Source organism: Hevea brasiliensis, chromosome 10 (assembly GCF_030052815.1).
Source record: "Hevea brasiliensis isolate MT/VB/25A 57/8 chromosome 10, ASM3005281v1, whole genome shotgun sequence".
In the NCBI taxonomy this organism is placed as follows: Eukaryota; Viridiplantae; Streptophyta; class Magnoliopsida; order Malpighiales; family Euphorbiaceae; genus Hevea; species Hevea brasiliensis.
This window is the reverse complement of record NC_079502.1, coordinates 98,955,908-98,975,532: the sequence shown is the minus strand read 5'-3', so window position 1 is coordinate 98,975,532 and position 19,625 is coordinate 98,955,908. Positions and strand designations below refer to the sequence as shown.

At 37.5% G+C, this 19,625-nt stretch overlaps 2 non-coding genes across 2 annotated transcripts; both read left to right on the top strand.

The window, feature by feature from the left end:
* Positions 1–10,668: 10,668 nt before the first annotated feature.
* LOC131170006 (small nucleolar RNA R71) lies at positions 10,669–10,775 on the top strand. The gene has a single exon (XR_009140949.1). It is a non-coding gene; the product is annotated as a small nucleolar RNA R71 (small nucleolar RNA).
* A 5,105-nt stretch (positions 10,776–15,880) lies between these two features.
* LOC131170074 (small nucleolar RNA R71) lies at positions 15,881–15,987 on the top strand. The gene has a single exon (XR_009141017.1). It is a non-coding gene; the product is annotated as a small nucleolar RNA R71 (small nucleolar RNA).
* The last annotated feature ends 3,638 nt before the right edge of the window (positions 15,988–19,625 follow it).

Genomic DNA, 19,625 nt, shown 5'->3' with positions numbered 1-19,625 from the left:
AATTTTTGAAACCTTTTTCAAGCATTTCAAAGTTGTTTTTCATTAAATCAAACCCTGTTTTCACGGTATTTCAAACCTAACAAAAACCCAATTAAAGCTCTAATTGATTTTGGAAAGTTCCCCTTAATCCTCTTAGCTTATCTCTAACACCAAGAAAACCAAGTTTATTGCAAGATTATCTATCCCTAATATTCACTTTTCAGTCCATCTATTAAGGATTAAAGCTTAACTTAATGAGGGCCCATTCATCAAGCAAGGCAACAAGCTCACAAGCAATAAATCAAAATATAACAACCCTCATTTAAATGACTAAATCAGTTCAAAACCACAATACAAATCAATATTTGCAAACCCATCTCTAGAATCTCAAACAACTACTCACTAATCATAGTTTCTAAACAAACCCAAATGAATAAATGAAGAAATAATGGAAATGTAAGCTAAGGAGTAGAAAAACCCAGAAATATGCTGCTGAATCTACTGCTGGAGAGTGCAGAAAATAGGTTCTGCAGCTGCTGGAAAATGGCCTCCCGTCCTTCCCTCTTTCTCTCTTTCTTTTCTTGCCAAAAATGCCTCCCTTGCTCCCTATGGAAAGAAAATGATAAAGGAGACTTTATATGGGTTAGGGATCTGCCCTAGAATGGGTAAAAAGGGGGAAGGTTCCAGAGAAAGTGAGGTAAAAAGTCAGAGTAACGCAAATGCCACGTCAGCCATTTCCAGTAAAAACGACATAAGCTGGATCGGTTGTGTCGCGGGTTGTGTAGCTCTCGGCCTGAATATCTGACGATCCGACACAACCTGCGACATAAGCTAATTCGGTTGTGCTGCAGGTTACGCAACAATCTGCCTGAATATCTGACGATTCGACACAACCTGCGATATAAGCTAGATCGGTTGTGCTGCAAGTTGTGTCGCTCTCGGCCATTTTTTACTCAACTTCAAAAATTTTTGCAATTCAATTCTAATCTCTTCCAAATGGCTACTCTGATCAAAATACACCAAATTTCTCCAAATTTAACCTACAAAACAAGTAAATTCCAAAAATTAAACTAAGAAGTGTGAAAATTATAAAATTGACTAAATATATGTTAATATCTATAATAATAGCTATGAACAATGGTAAATTATGTGCAAAAATTACACCTAAATGATGATCTAAAATGCATGCATCAAATTCGCCCATACTCAAACTCTTGCTTGTCCCCAAGCAAAAATTTCATTACAACTCATTTGGAAGGGAATAGAATCAGTCTTTGAAAACACGAAAATCACTAATCCAAACTACCAACTTACCTCTAGCCACCAACATTCCAAATTCCCACCAGCAAAGCACAAAGAATGAAGCAATCACTCTCAACAATTACAAAATAGCTAAGAATTAACCAATCAACCCAAGCAACAAAGACCAACCAACTACAAGAGTCAATTGTGCCAAAACAAACCTAAATGAAATAGATAGCCAATGTGTCTCAAATAGATGGTGAGTAATGTATGGAAGATTATATAGCCAAACCCATATGCAAGCATAAAAGATCTAACTCCACTAATGTAACAAGCATTTTTCAAAGAATCATTAGGTCTTTTTAAGGGTTGTAATGGGGTCAAATAGGGTAAAATTGTGGTTAACAAAGAGAGGGAATAAGGTAAACAAAATATGAGAATAATATTAATCATGAAACTCAAAGTGCATCCAATGCTTCTTTTTTTTTTTCAAGAGGAAAGAAATTCATGATGAATCTCAAGTGCTAACACAATGATTATATAAAGGGACTACTTTCATACTTTTTTTTTTTATCAAAATGTGTCCTTATTTCATGTCACACCCAAAATTACCTTTGGGATATTTTGGTGACCTCTTTTTTTATCAACTTTTCACAATTACTCTAGCACTTTTCAAGATGTTTCAATCCTCCATGTTTTTTTTTTTAATATCATTATTATTATTTTTATTTTTTTATGCACTTAATTGCTAAAATATTATTCTCATAAATAGGTGGTAGTGTTTAGGTTTTATGGCTAGGTAAATGATTTGGGTTCCAAAGAAATTAGGGAATTAAGGTTCAAGGGGGTTTGCAAGGGTTGAAATGAAATTAAGGTAGGTTAAGGCTAAATGTGAGGTTTAAAATATGAAGGAATGCCTAAATCATATTCTTATCAAATGCAAGTTAAAAATTTCGCTTTGAAAGATCTAAGATGCTTGTTCTAGGAATGGTGAGACGACAATGACCATTTTCTTCCTTAAAGGCTTATCCAGACACTCAAAACTCAAAATAACTAATCAGAATCTGCATACCTAGATAAATATATTAATTTTCAGCTATTAAGTAAGAGAAAGAATAATGCTTAAGACTTTATACCCAGCTGGAACTTTCATTCCACTAACCATCTAAAGGCAAGTTGGATTGCTCGAATAAGCGGCTTCTGGAATTCAAAGACTGGTTTAAAAATTTTAAATGAATAAATGAAATGCATGAATGTAACTAAATATGCATAACTAAGCGCATGAAGCTATATGCAGTGTATATAAGTGAATATGTACAAGTATGAATTAATGAGTATGTCACTATATGCAAGTGAAAAAGAAAAATAATTTTTGCAAAAAATTTACCCTCTCCCCCATACTCAGAATGAACATTGTCCTCAATGTTAAAAGAGTGCAAGGAATGGGATAATTGGGTGATATGTGCAGAAAATGGGTAGCTCATATATGCATAAAGAATTATTACCCTGTTGCATAAGCGATAGCACAACTTGTGTTGAAAGTGACACAAGCTGAGACGAGAATTGTTACCTCATTGAAGTGCAGCCAATTTAATTAGATAAAATTTGGACAGCTGCTGCACTCATTGCAAAAGAAACAATGCAATGGAATCCATTAAATCAATTAAACTCAAAAATTTGGAATAGGGAAGTTAAGTGCAAAAATATAATCATCAAGTGTAAATTCCGAAGGAGCATATCAAAGCAAGTGAGCAATGTACTAAAGATATAAAAGAAAAATGTATTTTATGAGGAACTAAAAAAAACTGAATAAGTAAATGGTTCAAGTAAAGGAAAAACAACACAAGCAAAATATTAACTAAATAAGTTCAAAATACTAATTAATTAAGTAACGAAATTAAAGACATGAAATGTAAATGGAGAATAAAAGCTGGTCAGTCAGGTATGAGAACTCCTTTGCCCTTGCCATCTTGTGGAGGTGGTGGTGCTTTTGGTGGTTGCTGTGGAGAGATGATGCTCAAAATCAGTGACTGGTTTGTTTCGATCTTCTCCAGCTTAGCTCGCATGACTTTCAACTCGTCTTGCATTTCAACACTTCTATCCAAATATATGTCAGCTAAATCTCATAATGTCTGAAAAGAGACATCCGTCATTTGCCGAAAAGAATAGATCTCATCACTGAGATTCTCCATGAATGTCAGAAGAGTTGTTATGGATGGTCCAGAAGCTGTTGATGAGGCAAAGTTGGTACCGTGGAACTGGCGGGGAGGTTGTGTAAAAGGCTGCTCGGATGGTCTCTCAGATGCTGAGGAGGAGCTTATTGCAGTGGGAGAGCCAGGTGGTGGTGCAGTTGGTGCAGGAATCTCATACAGCTGGGTAGCTTCATTTTTGATACAGAATTTTTGGTTGGCCAAATGAGGTCCATCCAAAAATAGCAAACCAGTTGGAACAGCAGCACACTTGTGAACTTGAGGATTAAAGCCAAAATAATGTGCAATGGGTGTGACCAAACCTCCAAATACAATGTTACCAGTACCCCTAGTAGTCTGGCGGATCACATGACGGCAAAAATAATAACCAGGTGAAGCTTTTTTACCAGTTTTTGCACACCATAAAAAGAATAAATCATACTGAGACATTGTGCCAACACTAGTTCCTCTTCCTAAAATTGTATTTGCAATTAGTCTCTGAAGCAATCTCAAGGCATGATTCTCAATCTTGGAGGCCTTACTGTGCCCCGGTTTGAAGGTACCAGCTGAAGGTGCAATTTGCTGCCAAAATTCATACCCATTATAGTCCCTTTGGCTAGTAGGTATTTTGAACAAACCATCAGGTGGAAAGCCAAATATATGGTGAAAATTATCCATAGACAGCACCCTATCTTGACCAAGGCATCTAAAATTGATTGTCAAGTCATTATCCAAGGCATTTTTATGCTCACTAGTGGACAGGGAGGCCATAAATTCCTGCACTAAAATGGGGTAAACCAGTTCCTGTTTATGTGCAAATCGCACCCAACCTAAAGCATCTAACAGAGTCTGCATTTCATCATATATCTTCAAGGATTTAAGTGTAAACACATCCAAATACCGAGTTTGAACCATTTTTCGAGCTTCGACTCTTACCTTATTTCTTTTCATGTCAGCAGTAGGTAATACCCAGTGTCTAGCAGCAGGCAAAGAGGAGGGAATTGCAAAGTTACCTTTAGATGTACCAGGGCGCTTGACCGCCGACTTTGGGATGCCACGTCGGACAGCAGGTGCTGCAGGAATTGGGGGTGGGATTGGGGGTTGTGTGGCTAGTTCGGGTCTCTTCCTCTTGACGCCGCCTGTTGATTTGTGTGGCTTAATGCTTTTTGCCTTTTTCTTCTTGTATGTGGCGATCGGGGCGTCACCAGAATGGGCCGGCGATGGGTCGGCATTCATGGGTGGAGTGGTTTTGGGTTGCGGCGGCTGTGAGGAGTGGGGAGGTGAGTTTTCGAAAAATGGCGGGGAGTCGAGCATGGTGAAATGGAGGGAAGGGACTGAAATAGAAGAATAATGTGAAGAAGTAGAAGAGGAATGGTGGATGGTGGAGGGGACTGTGAAGACGAAGGTGACGGTGAAGAGGGGGGGTGTCGGGGCTAAGCCGAGAGGAAGAAGGTGAAGGTGTGGGCTATGGGTTTGGGTTTTAGTCGGTTGGGCTATGGGTTATGGGTTTTAGGTTTGGTTTCGGGCTTGGGCTTATAGGGTATGGTTTTTGGGCTTTGGATTTGGTTTATTATTATTAATTTTTTTTTTATATCAAAATGGGTTAGTGGGCTTTTTGGGCTTGGGCTTGGGGTAGCTGCTGACCCATTCTGGTGAAGGAAATTTTTATCCTGCAAAACAAACAGGCGACACAAGTTAGAACATAAGGATAGGGGGGTTATGTCGTAGGTTGTGTAACAATCTGCCCAAAATTATGCCCAGTGAACACAAGCGACGACACAAGCAAACCGGTTATGTCGCAGGTTGTGTAACAATCTGCCCAAAATTGTGCCCAGTGAACACAAGCGACGACACAAGCAAACCGGTTATGTCGCAGGTTGTGTAATCTGCTGCCCAAATTTGACCAAATTTCATAGCACCTAAAAAATTGAAACAAATTAGATTTCAAATGATTAAACCTTCATAACATGAATTCTAATTGTTCAACTTGTTATGTTCATTAAATACTCATAAAAAATAATTTTTCAAAGCACCTATTCACACATCCACATTCAAATAATTTTCCTTGTTAAACCAAGATGACAAGATTTGGAAAAATTTTCTCTTGAAATTAACAAAAAGGGCAATGAATCCAGCAATATGCATCAGCAAATGCTCAACACTAGAAAGATGAAAATGGTAAGTGAACAAATTTAAAACTAAAATTTAAAGCTAAAATTAAAATAAAAAAAAATTTTTATGCTCATTTGCTTGTAATGCATTGCATCCCATCTGCACAAGGAAAGTAGAACAATGTTAAACTTTGAATAAGGAGTATAGAAAAACTTAAAACAAATATATATATGAAAGAAATAAAGAATCAATGAAAAATTGTGAGTTATGCACAAAAATGCTAAGTTTAGGTCTTTAGCTTGACCATACTCACTCAAGATGTTATGGAGAATGAGAGAGATAGCGAGTTGCTATCTTCTCAATTGGCTCACCAACTGAATAATGCCTCAACCTTTGCCCATTTACCTTGAAATTACCCGATTTTTCACCAAAGACTTCCACAGCACCATGAGGGAAAACTTTCACAATTCTAAATGGACCGGACCACCTCGATTTTAATTTTCCTGGAAAAAATTTTAACCTTGAATTGAATAAGAGAACCAAATCTCCTTCTTTAAAGTCCTTTCTCTTAATATGCTTATCATGCCATTTTTTAGTTCTTTCTTTATAGATCTTAGCATTTTCATAAGCATCAAGTCTCAATTCTTCTAATTCATCAAGTTGCAAAAGTCTTTTGTGTCCAGCAGCTTGTAAATCGAAATTGATTGCTCTAATGGCCCAATAAGCTTTATGTTCTAACTCTACGGGCAAATGGCATGATTTCCCAAAAACTAACCTATAAGGTGTAGTTCCTATGGGGGTTTTAAATGTTGTTCTATATGCCCAAAGAGTGTCATCTAATTTAAGGGACCAATCTTTTCTGGACTTATTGACAGTTTTCTCCAAGATTTGCTTGATTTCTCTATTTTTGATCTCTACTTGGCCATTTGTTTGAGGGTGATATGGTGTGGCAATCCTATGCTTTACCCCATACTTTCTCATCAATTTTTCAAATTGGTGGTTGCAAAAATGGCTACCACCATCACTGATTATGGCACGTGGGGCACCAAATCTGGTTAAAACAAATTTTTTCAGAAATTTCACCACAACTTTTGCATCATTGGTAGGTGTAGCTATAGCTTCTACCCATTTAGATACATAATCCACCCCTACCAAGATATATTTATTCCCATAAGAAGATGGAAATGGCCCCATGAAATCAATTCCCCACACATCAAATAATTCAACTTCTAATATGGATTGTTGGGGCATCTCATCTCTCTTGGAAATGTTGCCTACCCTTTGGCACCTATCACACTTGCTTACAAAGTCTCTCACATGTTTAAACATATTAGGCCAATAGAAACTTGATGTCAAGACTTTTTCAACAGTTTTTGAGACACTAAAATGACCACCATATTCAGAGGAATGACAATGGTAAATAACATCATTTATTTCTTCCTCTGGTATACATCTCCTAATTATTCCATCATTACATCTTCGAAACAAAAGAGGTTCTTCCCAAGAATAAAATTTAACATCATGCAAGAATCTTTTCTTTTGCTGCCAAGATAAATCAGGTGGCAAGACACCACAAGACAAGAAATTCACAATATCAGCAAACCATGGAAGTGTAGAATTCAACACATACAACTGCTCATTCATGAAAAAGTCATTAATTGGCACAATTTCATCATCTTTATTTTCAGTTTTTATCCTAGAAAGGTGATCAGCTACCACATTCTCAACACCTTTTTTATCTCTTATTTCCAAATCAAATTCTTGAAGTAACAAAATCCATCTAATCAACCTAGATTTAGCTTCTTTCTTGCTCATTAAATACCTTATTGCTGCATGATCAGTGAAAACTATTACCTTTGAGTTGACCAAATAAGAACGAAATTTATTGAGTGCAAATACTACCGCAAGGAACTCCTTTTCAGTTGTAGCATAATTGACTTGAGCTTCATCAAGGGTTCGGCTTGCATAGTAAATGGCATAAGGTTTTCTATCTTTTCGCTGGCCAAGGACAGCTCCAACAGCAAACTCGCTTGCATCACACATGATTTCGAATGGCAAAGTCCAATTCGGGGGTTGCATGATAGGGGCTGTTGTTAATGCCATTTTTAACCTGCAAAAACCAACCATACAATCTTGATTAAAATCAAATTTAACATCATGATTCAAAAGATTTGTTAAGGGTTTAGCAAGTTTAGAAAAATCCTGAATAAATTGCCGGTAAAACCCGGCATGTCTAAGAAAACTCCGCACTCCTTTGACAGTGGTTGGAGGGGGCATTTTTTCAATAATTTCTATTTTGGCTCTATCCACTTCAATTCCCCTATTTGAGATTAAATGCCCTAAAACGATCCCCTCTTGGACCATAAAGTGGCATTTCTCCCAATTCAATACCAGATCATTATCAGCACATCTCTGCAAGATTTTAGACAAATTAGTCAAGCATGAATCAAAATTAGTGCCATATACTGAAAAGTCATCCATGAAGACCTCCATAATTTCTTCAATAAAATCAGAAAAAATGGCCATCATGCACCTTTGAAATGTTCCAGGCGCATTACACAATCCGAATGGCATCCTTCGATAGGCAAAGGTGCCATAGGGACAGGTAAAGGTAGTTTTTTCTTGGTCATTAGGATGGATTGGAATTTGAAAGAAACCAGAATATCCATCTAAGTAACAAAAGAATGAATGCTTGGCTAATCTCTCTAACATTTGATCCATAAAAGGAAGGGAAAAATGGTCTTTTCTTGTAGCATTGTTCAACTTCCTGTAGTCTATGCACATTCTCCAACTCGTAATGATTCTAGTGGGTATCAATTCATTATTCTCATTTTTAACAATCACCCCACCTTTTTTGGTACAACATGCACAGACTAACCCACTCACCGTCGTAAATAGGGTAAATAATTCCAGCAGCTAGTAATTTTAGGATTTCCTTTTTCACAACATCCTTCATTGTAGGATTTAATCTTCTTTGGTGTTCAATGGAAGGTTTACTATTTGGCTCAAGGAAAATCCTATGCATACAGACTGTTGGACTAATTCCCTTTATATCATCAATTGCATAACCCAAAACTCTCCTATATTCTCTCAAAACTCTCAACAATTTTTCATTCTCAATATCAGTCAAAGATGCATTAATTATAACAGGATATGTTCCATTTGGTCCAAGAAAAGCATACCCGAGGTTGGAAGGAAGAGGTTTAAGATCTACCTTTGGGGCATCCTCTACCTTTAATGATGGTGGTTTGATCTCCAAATTTTGCACTTCTTCAAGTTGAAAAATTGTGGCTTCAGGATGTGGTGGAGAACTCTCCAAGTGTTGTGCAAAAGCAGCTATGTTGTGATTATCATCATCAATGCTCCCACCATGGACTAAGCAATTTTCAAGTGGGTCTTGTGGATAGCCTTTTCTAAAATGCTCTTGAACAATCTCATCAATAATGTCTACTCGTAAACAAGACTCAACTTCTTCATGTTTCCTTTTCATGGCTAGATTGATGTTGAATATCATTTGATCATCTCCCACTCTAAGTGTCAATTCTCACCCTTTACATCAATTAATGCACCAGCTGTTGCCAAAAAGGGTCTTCCCAATAAGATAGGAACTTTTGTGTCTTCTTCCATATCTAAAATGACAAAGTCCACCGGAATGTAGAATTTCCCAACCTTGATAGGCACATTTTCAAGAATGCCTTCCGGATACTTAATTGAACGGTCAGCCAATGAAAGATACATGTTTGTGGGCTTCAACTCTCCCATATTCAACTTCTCATATATTGAAAGTGGCATTAGGCTGACACTAGCTCCAAGGTCACATAAGGCATTTGCCACACAATTATCACCAATATGACAAGGAATGGAAAACACACCCGGATCTTTGAGTTTGGGAGGTAACTTCTTCTGAATTATAGCACTGCATTGCTCTCCCAAGTTGATGGTGTCATAATCTTCTAGCCTTCTCTTGTTGGAAAGAATCTCCTTCAAAAACTTGGCATAACTTAGCATTTGGGATAGTGCCTCAGTGAAAGGCACATTGATATACAACTTCTTTAGCACTTCAAGGAATTTGCCAAATTGTTTGTCTAGCTTATGCTTGATAAATCTTTGAAGGTAGGGAAGGGTGGGTTTGTAAGGCTCAGGTGGGATGTATGGTTTCTCTCCCTCATCTTGCTCACTTTTGCTTTCTTCTTCTTTTTCATTTTTCTTGCTCTCAACTGAATTTTCTTCTTTTGTGCTCTCTTTTTCTTCTCTCTTGTCTTCACTCTCTTGACCAACTTTCTTACCACTTCTCAAGGTCACAACCTTACATTGTTCATGAGGGTTTTGTGGTTGGCTAGGTAGTTTCCCAAAGGAGTTGCTTCCCGATGAGCTTGCTTGTTGCGCCAATTGAGTCTCCAACATGCGGTTGTGGACTTGTAATTGATCCATGGTTTGTCTCATGTGTTGCATTTCTTCCTCCAATTTGCTATTCATCTTGCTTTGTTCAGCAAAAAATTTCTCCATCATGCTTTCCAAGGTTGGCTTCGGTTCATGAGGTGGAAGGGATTGTTGTGCTCTTGCTTGATATCCAGGTTGTGGCTGCCTTGTGGGCTGAAATTGAGGCTGAAATTGAGGTATACTCTACTGCATATACTGCTGGTTATGAGCATAGTTTGAGCTTTGACCTTGTTGAGCAAAAGTTGCTTGTGGTCTCCATGTTGAGTTGTTCACATTAGAGTAAGAATTTCCCATAGGTTTTTGTTGATAACCTCCTGCATAAGCAGCTTGTTCTTGCAAATAATCATCACCATAAGAAGAGTAATCAACTCCACAACTTTGGGTTCCATCTGTGTAAGCAACTTGTTGCATAGTTGTAGGAGTTGAGGTTGTTGTCTTTGTGCAAAAATCACTAAGAAGCTGAGTCAACTGGTCAAATCTTGCATTCATGTAGTTAACTGAGTCAAGTTCATAAATCCCAGCCTTCTTTGGCTCAAGTGCTCTAGGATTTCCCCACAAATGGGTATTATGAGCAATCTTCTCTAATAAATCATAGCATTCTTCACTTGTCATTCTCATGAAATCTCCTCCTGTTTGTGAATCAATTGTGTTTCTTATGGCTGGAGTAACTCTGGTGTAGAAATTCTGAACAATCATCCATTTTGGTATTTCATGATGAGGACATTGCCTTTCAAGCTCCTTAAATCTCATCCAAGATTCATACAAAGTTTCATCATCTCTTGGTTTAAAAGCTACCATCAAATTCCTCAAATGAGTAGTCTTCCCAGGTGGGAAAAATTGAGATAAAAAGGCTTGAGATAGCTGCTCCCAAGTAGCTATAGTAGCTTGTGGAAGTGAGTCATACCACTCCAATGCTGAATCCCGAAGAGAGAATGGAAATAAGGTGAGCCGAATCACTTCATCAGAAACTCCAGGTTGCCTTTGTGTACCACATATCATCAAAAATTTCTTCAAATGAGAATGAGGATTTTCAAGTGGACTACCTCCAAATTGTGAATTCTGAACCATTTGAATGAGACCAGTCTTTAACTCAAATTGATTAGCTCCAATAATAGGTATGTTATCTCTCACATCTGCACATCTAGGAAAAGCATAATCCAACATGGATCTTCTTTGAGGATCATTTTGATTAACAACTTCATTTTGCCTATTTTGCTCATTTCCTCCATTGTTTCCACCAATAGCTCTATTTTGATTCTCCATATTTTCAATTGTCTCCTCTTGCTCAAATCTTTGTTGTTCTTCTTTTTCTTTTTCCTTTCTTCTCTTGTATTCCTTTTTGTTAGCTCGACAGAATTTTTCAATTTCAGGATTGAACAACAATTCGGTATCACTTGTGCTTTTCGATCGTCTCATAAACAAGAAAAGTACCTGAAAAACACAAGGAACAATAGTGAAAATAAAAGAAAATAAAAATTCTAACTAGCTTAAAACAATTAAAATCCAACTTAAAAACAAACAATTCCCCGGCAACGGCGCCAAAAACTTGATAGTGTAATCCGCAAGTGCACGGGTCACAGTAGTATAGTTTTAAAAAATGATATCGATCCCACAGGGAATTGTGCTTAAATTGGAAATAAAAGGATAAGCTAATTAGAATGACAAAATTTAAAGATATTAAAAATAAAATTTGAAATTAAAATTTGTATTTGAGGAATTTAAACTAAATCAAACAATTAACTAAATTAATTAAACTAGATTACCAAGATTTAAATTGAAATTTGCTATTTATGAAATTTGGAGGAATTAAATCTAAATTCAATAAAAATTAAAGTGATTCTAGAGATTGGATTTTCCATATTGTTTGCATGTGGTTTATCCCTAATTTAGCCAAACACATGAGAATTTGCAATTTTGAGGGAAATCAATTCTTAAATTTTTGAAACCTTTTTCAAGCATTTCAAAGTTGGTTTTCATTAAATCAAACCCTGTTTTCACGGTATTTCAAACCTAACAAAAACGCAATTAAAGCTCTAATTGATTTTGGAAAGTTCCCCTTAATCCTCTTAGCTTATCTCTAACACCAAGAAAACCAAGTTTATTGCAAGATTATCTATCCCTAATATTCACTTTTCAGTCCATCTATTAAGGATTAAAGCTTAACTTAATGAGGGCCCATTCATCAAGCAAGGCAACAAGCTCACAAGTAATAAATCAAAATATAACAACCCTCATTTAAATGACTAAATCAGTTCAAAACCACAATACAAATCAATATTTACAAACCCATCTCTAGAATCTCAAACAACTACTCACTAATCATAGTTTCTAAACAAACCCAAATGAATAAATGAAGAAATAATGGAAATGTAAGCTAAGGAGTAGAAAAACCCAGAAATATGCTGCTGAATCTACTGCTGGAGAGTGCAGAAAATAGGTTCTGCAGCTGCTGGAAAGTGGCCTCCCGTCCTTCCCTCTTTCTCTCTTTCTTTTCTTGCCAAAAATGCCTCCCTTGCTCCCTATGGAAAGAAAATGATAAAGGAGACTTTATATGGGTTAGGGATCTGCCCTAGAATGGGTAAAAAGGGGGAAGGTTCCAGAGAAAGTGAGGTAAAAAGTCAGAGTAACGCAAATGCCACGTCAGCCATTTCCAGTAAAAACGACATAAGCTGGATCGGTTGTGTCGCGGGTTGTGTAGCTCTCGGCCTGAATATCTGACGATCCGACACAACCTGCGACATAAGCTAATTCGGTTGTGCTGCAGGTTGTGCAACAATCTGCCTGAATATCTGACGATTCGACACAACCTGCGACATAAGCTAGATCGGTTGTGCTGCAGGTTGTGTCGCTCTCGACCATTTTTTACTCAACTTCAAAAATTTTTGCAATTCAATTCTAATCTCTTCCAAATGGCTACTCTGATCAAAAAACACCAAATTTCTCCAAATTTAACCTACAAAACAAGTAAATTCCAAAAATTAAACTAAGAAGTGTGAAAATTATAAAATTGACTAAATATATGTTAATATCTATAATAATAGCTATGAACAAGGATAAATTATGTGCAAAAATTACACCTAAATGATGATCTAAAATGCATGCATCAATGATCTCGATTTTTGCCTTATCTACTTCAATTCCTCTCTCTGATATCAAATGTCCCAGAACTATGCATTCCCTTACCATGAAGTGGCATTTTTCCCAATTTAGGACTAAGTTTGATTCTTCATATCTTTGTAACACCTTAGATAAATTAGCTAGGCAATCATCAAAAGTAGTTTCATAGACAGAAAAATCATCCATAAACTTCCATGATATCTTCAATATATTCAGAAAAGATAGCCATCATGCATATTTGAAAGGTAGCAGGGGCATTACAAAGACCAAAAGGCATTCTCCTACATGCAAATGTTCCATAGAGGCAAGTAAATGTTGTCTTTTCTTGATCTTCTGGGTGAATAAGAATTTGAAAGAATCCCGAATACCTATCTAGATAACAAAAATAGGAGTGTTTTGCCAATCTTTCTAACATTTGGTCAATGAAGGGGAGAGGAAAATGGTCTTTTCTGGTGGCACTGTTCAATTTTCTATAGTCTATGCACATTTGCCAACCAGTGACTACTCTAGTAGGGATTAGTTCATTGCTTGCATTTTGGATAATAGTTGTCCCACCTTTCTTAGGAACTACATGTACTGGACTAACCCATTTACTATCAGAGATTGGGTATATGATACCTGCATCTAGAAGTTTTAAAATTTCTTTCTTAACTACCTCTTTCATGTTTGGGTTAAGTCTTCTTTGGTGTTCAATTGTGGATTTACTGTTTTCTTCCATGGGTATCCTATGCATGCAAATCGAAGGGTTGATTCCCTTCAGGTCTTCTATCTTATACCCTATGGCTTTGCTATGGATCCTAAGTTCTCTTAGCAATTTTTCTTCTTCTAATTTAGACAGGCTAGCATTGATTATAACAGGATATTTAGAATTTAAGTCTAGAAATGCATACCTTAGCGAGGACGGGCGAGGTTTAAGCTCTACCTGTTTGGCATTTTCTTAGAGCTTACCTTCGGTTTGTTCCTCCTTCAAATCCTCCATCTCGGAAGTGTTAGCTAATGGTAGGGGTGGATGAGCTGCTAATTGTTGTGCACAGGCTGGTATTTCTGTATTTTCATCATCCACAGTGTGGCTGTGCACAATACATGCTTTAAGAGGATCTTTAGGATGTGTCTCATGAAATTCCTTTTCAACATGTTCATTAATTGTGTCGACTTTAAAGCATTCATTAGGTTCAAATTTGTGTTTCATTGTGTCAAACAAGTTGAACTCCACTTCTTCTTCTCTTACTTTGAGAATTAGTTGCCCATTTTTGACATTTATGATAGCTCCGGCAGTTGCCAAGAATGGTCTTTCCAAGATGATAGGAATTTTAATATCTTCTTCCATCTCAAGGACAACAAAATCCACTGGAATGAAAAATTTGCCCACTTTGATCAGAATGTTCTCCAGTATTCCTATAGGATATTTAACAGATCTATCAGCCAATTGCAATGAGATTGTTATAGGTTTCAGTTCCCCGATCTCCAGCTTTTTGCATATTGATAGAGGTATTAAACTAATGCTTGCCCCAAGATCACAGAGAGCTTTGTCTATTTTCTTGTCACTAATGAGGCAAGGTATGGAGAAGCTTCCTAAATCTTTCAACTTTGGAAGCAGTTTATTTTGCAATATGGCATTGCATTCCTCTGTTAGAGCTATTGTTCCATAGTCTTCTAGCTTTCTCTTCTTTGACGGAATTTCCTTAAGAAATTTGGCATAGGATGGCATCTGAGAAAGTGCTTTAGTGAAGGGGATGTTGATGTAGAGCTTTTGTAAAACTTTCAAAAACTTCCCAAACTGCTTGTCCAATTTGGCTTTCTGAAATCTCTGAGGAAAAGGTAGGGGAGGCTGATATGGTTCTGGTAATTTCTTTGTCTTCCTCGCTTCCTCTTCCTGATCTTTCTTAGCTTCTTCCTCCTTTTTCTCTGCTTGGTCTTTAGATTTTTCTATGGTTCCCTCTGTCGGTTCCACCTCTGGTTGTACTAGAGTTCGCCCACTCCTCAGTGTAACTGCCTTACAATGCTCCCTTGGATTCATTTCTGGTTGGCTATACAGTTTGCCAGCAGCCTTACTTGAGGATTTTGCTTGCTGAGCGATCTGATTCTCTAGCATCTTGTTGTGAGTAGCAAGCTAGTCCACTCTAGAAGTCAGTTATTTAATCAATTCAGTTTGTTGTTCTTGAGCTGCTAGGAACCCTTCCATCATGGTTTCCATAGCCATTTTCGGTTCAGGTTGTTGATGCTGGAGAAGTGGTGGTGGCTGTGCAAAGTTTTGACCTCTATTCTGAAATCCAGGGGGTGCTGGTGGTTTGTACCCTTGTTGCTTGTTTATTGGCTGGTTCTGTTGATTGGACCATGAGAAATTTGGGTGGTTCCTCCATCCAGGGTTGTAAGTATTTGAATATGGATTGTTGGGCTGCCTCTGGTTGAAGTTTCCTCCGTTATTCACATAGTTCATCTATTCTGAGGAGGGTTCATTGAAATTGTTGTATTCTGAATTCATGTATCCCCCTCCATAGTTGTCTTTATGTTGACTGTTTGTACTAACTGCGTTAGCTTGCATCTTCTCGATTTTCCTTGTGAGCTGATCAAATTGAACATTTATCATGCTTAGGTTGTCTACTTCTAGTACACCTGCAGTTTTCCTTGCATTTCCTCTTTCATTCAATCACTCATAGTTATGGTATGCCACCCTTTCTAGAAGTTCAAGTGCTAGTGGCACTGTTTTCTCCATTAAATCACCTTCTGCAGCTGAATCAACTGTGCTCCTTGTAGAGGGTAGTAACCCATTATAGAAGTTTTGCACTAATAGTCAATCTTCTATACCATGGTGTGGACATTCTCTTTACAGGTCTTTATATCTTTCCCATACGTCATAGAGTGATTCTCCCTCCTTTTGTCTGAAGGTGTTGAGTTCAAGTCTTAGTTTTGCAGTCTTTGCAGGTGGAAAGTACCTTGCTAGAAAAGCTTGAGAGAGATTCTCCCAATTAGTGAACGTTCCTGCTGGTTGAGAAAGTAACCACTTCCTTACTCTATCCCAGAGGGAGAATGGGAATGCTCTGAGTCTTATTGCTTGATCAGACACTCCATTCATCTTGAATGTATCACATAGGGCAAGAAAGCACTGGAGGTGATAATGTGAGTCTTCTGTAGGCGAACCTGCAAACTGGGTTTGTTGAATCATTTGGAGCCATGCTGGTTTTAGTTCAAAGTTGTTGGCTTCCACAATGGGTCTAGTGACACTGGGCGGAAATCCTTAGACAGATGGAGCTCCGTAATCTCTCAAGAGTCTTGGTCTGTCATTATTATCGCCCACGGTTGGAAATTCAGGATCTCCTTGACTGTGCTCTTGATGTTTCCTTTCCCTCCTAATGGCTTTCAGAGTTCTGTCTATTTTCGGATCACAGTTCAATATTTCTTCTTCTGGCCTTGTTCTGGTCATATACCAGATTGAAAATCTGAGAGAAAAGAAGAAAAATATAACCAGTAAAATAAAATTATATAATAAATATAATTGCCTAAATCAGCTAAATTGCCTATCGTTTGATATTACTATAGCCAAAGAATCCCCGACAACGGCGCCAAAAACTTATTTGCTGGTTTTATAACTTCGCAAGTGCACGGATCGCTAATAAGTAATAAAGTGATAAGTAGAGTATCATTCCCATGAGGATTTTTTATTTAGCAAGCACCAATCTACACAGCAATTTTGACTATCTAGGCTTTCGAATGTTTAGTGAGTAAGATTGTTAACTCTAAACACTAGAATGGTAAATTTAAAATGAAGTAATCTATTTTTGGAATAATTTTGGAGTTAAGATTTCATACTTGAATCTTATTAGGGATGTTATCTCATTTATTTACTGAATTGAGGTTCGTTTTCTTTGATGGAAATTAGCCCTAAGTTATCCTAAATCCTCTCTCAAGGCATCTAGGGTGTATTTTAATTAACTCAAATCCTACTTTCGTGGTGATCAAATTAATTAAAATCCTTTAAGACCTTTGACCAATTTTTAGGTTCCACAAAGGTATCAGCCTATGTCTAGGTCAGATTTCCTAGGTTCAAGATTTTGATTTTCTAATGTTAATCTTCACCTTTCAGTCCTTCAATCAACATCTACAATCATGTCTAAGTGGGTACCATCACATAGCATGCATTAGGATCACAAGAAATCAAATCAAGAAACGAATCTTAAATCCAGTAAATAAAACTTAATGTTTATCCATAATAATAATTATAAGCATTACTCTCCTAAATCCAGAATAAGGAAACTACTCACTCATGGTAAGTTCAGCAAACATCATAATAAAAGGCAAAAACAATAAAAAGAAGATCATGTAAAAGAAATAAAGCAATAGAAATCTGTCTAGGGAGATGAAACGAAGAAACCGAAGATAGTTGCAGCTTTAATCATGTGGAACTTCAGCTGGAGAACTTTTTCTGGTACCTATGCGGAACCCGACAGCCGCAGCCTTCAGCAACACTCCCGACGACAGTCATCTTTTTCCCCCAAGAACCCCTTTTTGACGTTTTCTTTTCTATTTATATTGGTAGCTCTAGGGTTAGGTTGCTCTGAGTCCAAAGGGCCTTAGGAGTCTCATTTTTATCCAAAAACAGGAGGAAAATTTGAGTTATAAAACTGGCTGCAGCATAGTACACAGCCCGTGTATCACTACACGGTTCCCACAGAGTAGGGCCGTGTAACTTGCTGGAGGAGTTTCGCGTGGTCTCATTTTGGCACAGAAAGTTACATGGGTCTGTGCCAACTACACGGGCCTGATTACACAGGCCGTGTACTGTTGTTCCCATAAGTTTCTTCAAGCTTGCGTTCAGCAGAGACTTACATGGGTCCCTACAGATTACATGGGTCTCATTACACGACCCGTGTACTTGTGTTTCTCATCGATTCTCTTGGCTTTCTTCTGGCGGAGATTTACACGGGTCTGGGGCTTGCTTTACATGACCCGTGTACTTTGCATCAGTAGCAATTCTCTATCTCTTGACTCCTCTAAGCTTTTCTTGCACTCCTATACTTTTGTAGCTTCACCCAAACACCTGAAATGATGTAGAAAACATGGAGTTAAGGGCTTTACAATAGAAATTACGAAAACTAATGAAATCAACTATTATGTATGAAAATACTTGCCTAAATGCTATGAAATAGAATGCAAATGTGCTTAAAAAATCTATACAATTCAAGTGTATCACTTACCAATGCTCCAGTCGCTTTTATGGATCTCATGAATAGAGTTTTCAAGCCTTTCTTAGATCAATTTGTTATAGTGTTCATCGATGACATTCTAGTGTACTCAAAGAGTAAAAAGGAGCATGAGCAGCATTTGAGAATTGTCCTTCAGACCTTACGGAAACACAAGCTATATGCCAAGTTCTCAAAATGTGAGTTCTGGTTAGATAGTGTGGTTTTCCTAGGCCATACAGTATCTAAGGATGAGGTGTGCGTTGATAAAAAGAAAGTTGAGGTAGTGCTTTATTGGCCTAGACCCACAACTGTGTCAGAGATTCATAGTTTCTTGGGTTTAGCAGGGTATTATAGATGGTTTGTTCAAGACTTCTCTCGTATTGCAGCACTTTTAACTAAGTTGACACATAAGAATGTGAAATTTCAGTGGTCTGAAGCTTGTGAAAAAAGTTTTCAGAAGCTTAAGACTCGTTTAACTACAGCACTAGTGTTAGCCCTTCCGTCTGGATCAGGGGGTTATACAGTGTATTGTGATGCTTCTATGATTGGTTTAGGATGTGTTTTGATGCAACATGGACGAGTTATTGCATATGCTTCTCGTCAATTGAAAAGGCACGAGTAGAATTATCCAACTCATAATTTGGAAATGGCTACAGTAATTTTTGCTTTAAAAATCTGGAGGGACTATCTGTATAATGAGACTTGTAAAATCTTCACTGACCATAAAAGTCTCAAATACATCTTTGACCAACGTGATCTTAATCTTAGGCAAAGGAGATGGGTAGAATTGCTGAAATATTATGATTGCACCATACAGTATCACCCTGGAAAAGCTAATGTGGTGGCTAATGCTCTAAGCAGGAAGTCTTCTGGTAGTTTAGCCCATATATCTACCAAGAGGAGGCCTCTGATTGGTGAATTACATGAGTTACTAGATCAGGGAGTAGAGTTTGAAATCTTATCTGGATCATTTTTATCACATTTTCGAGTTAGGCCTATCTTGATCGATCGAATTAAGGCTGCTCAGAAGAGGAATTCTCAGTTGTATAAGATTATAGATAGTATCCATCAAGGCCAAGCTCAAGGGTTCATGTTAAATGATGATGGAGTTCTTCGTTATGGCACTAGACTTTGTGTCCCCAATGTTAATGAGTTGAGAAGAGAAATCATGGAGAAGGCACACCATTCTGCTTACACAGTATACCCAGGTTCAACTAAGATGTACCATGATTTAAGGGAGCATTATTGGAGGGGTGGCATGAAGAGGGATGTTGCAGACTTTGTTGCTAAATGTTTGACTTGTCAACAGGTTAAGGCAGAATATCAGAGACCATCTGAGTTACTTCAGCCGTTGCCTATTCTCTAG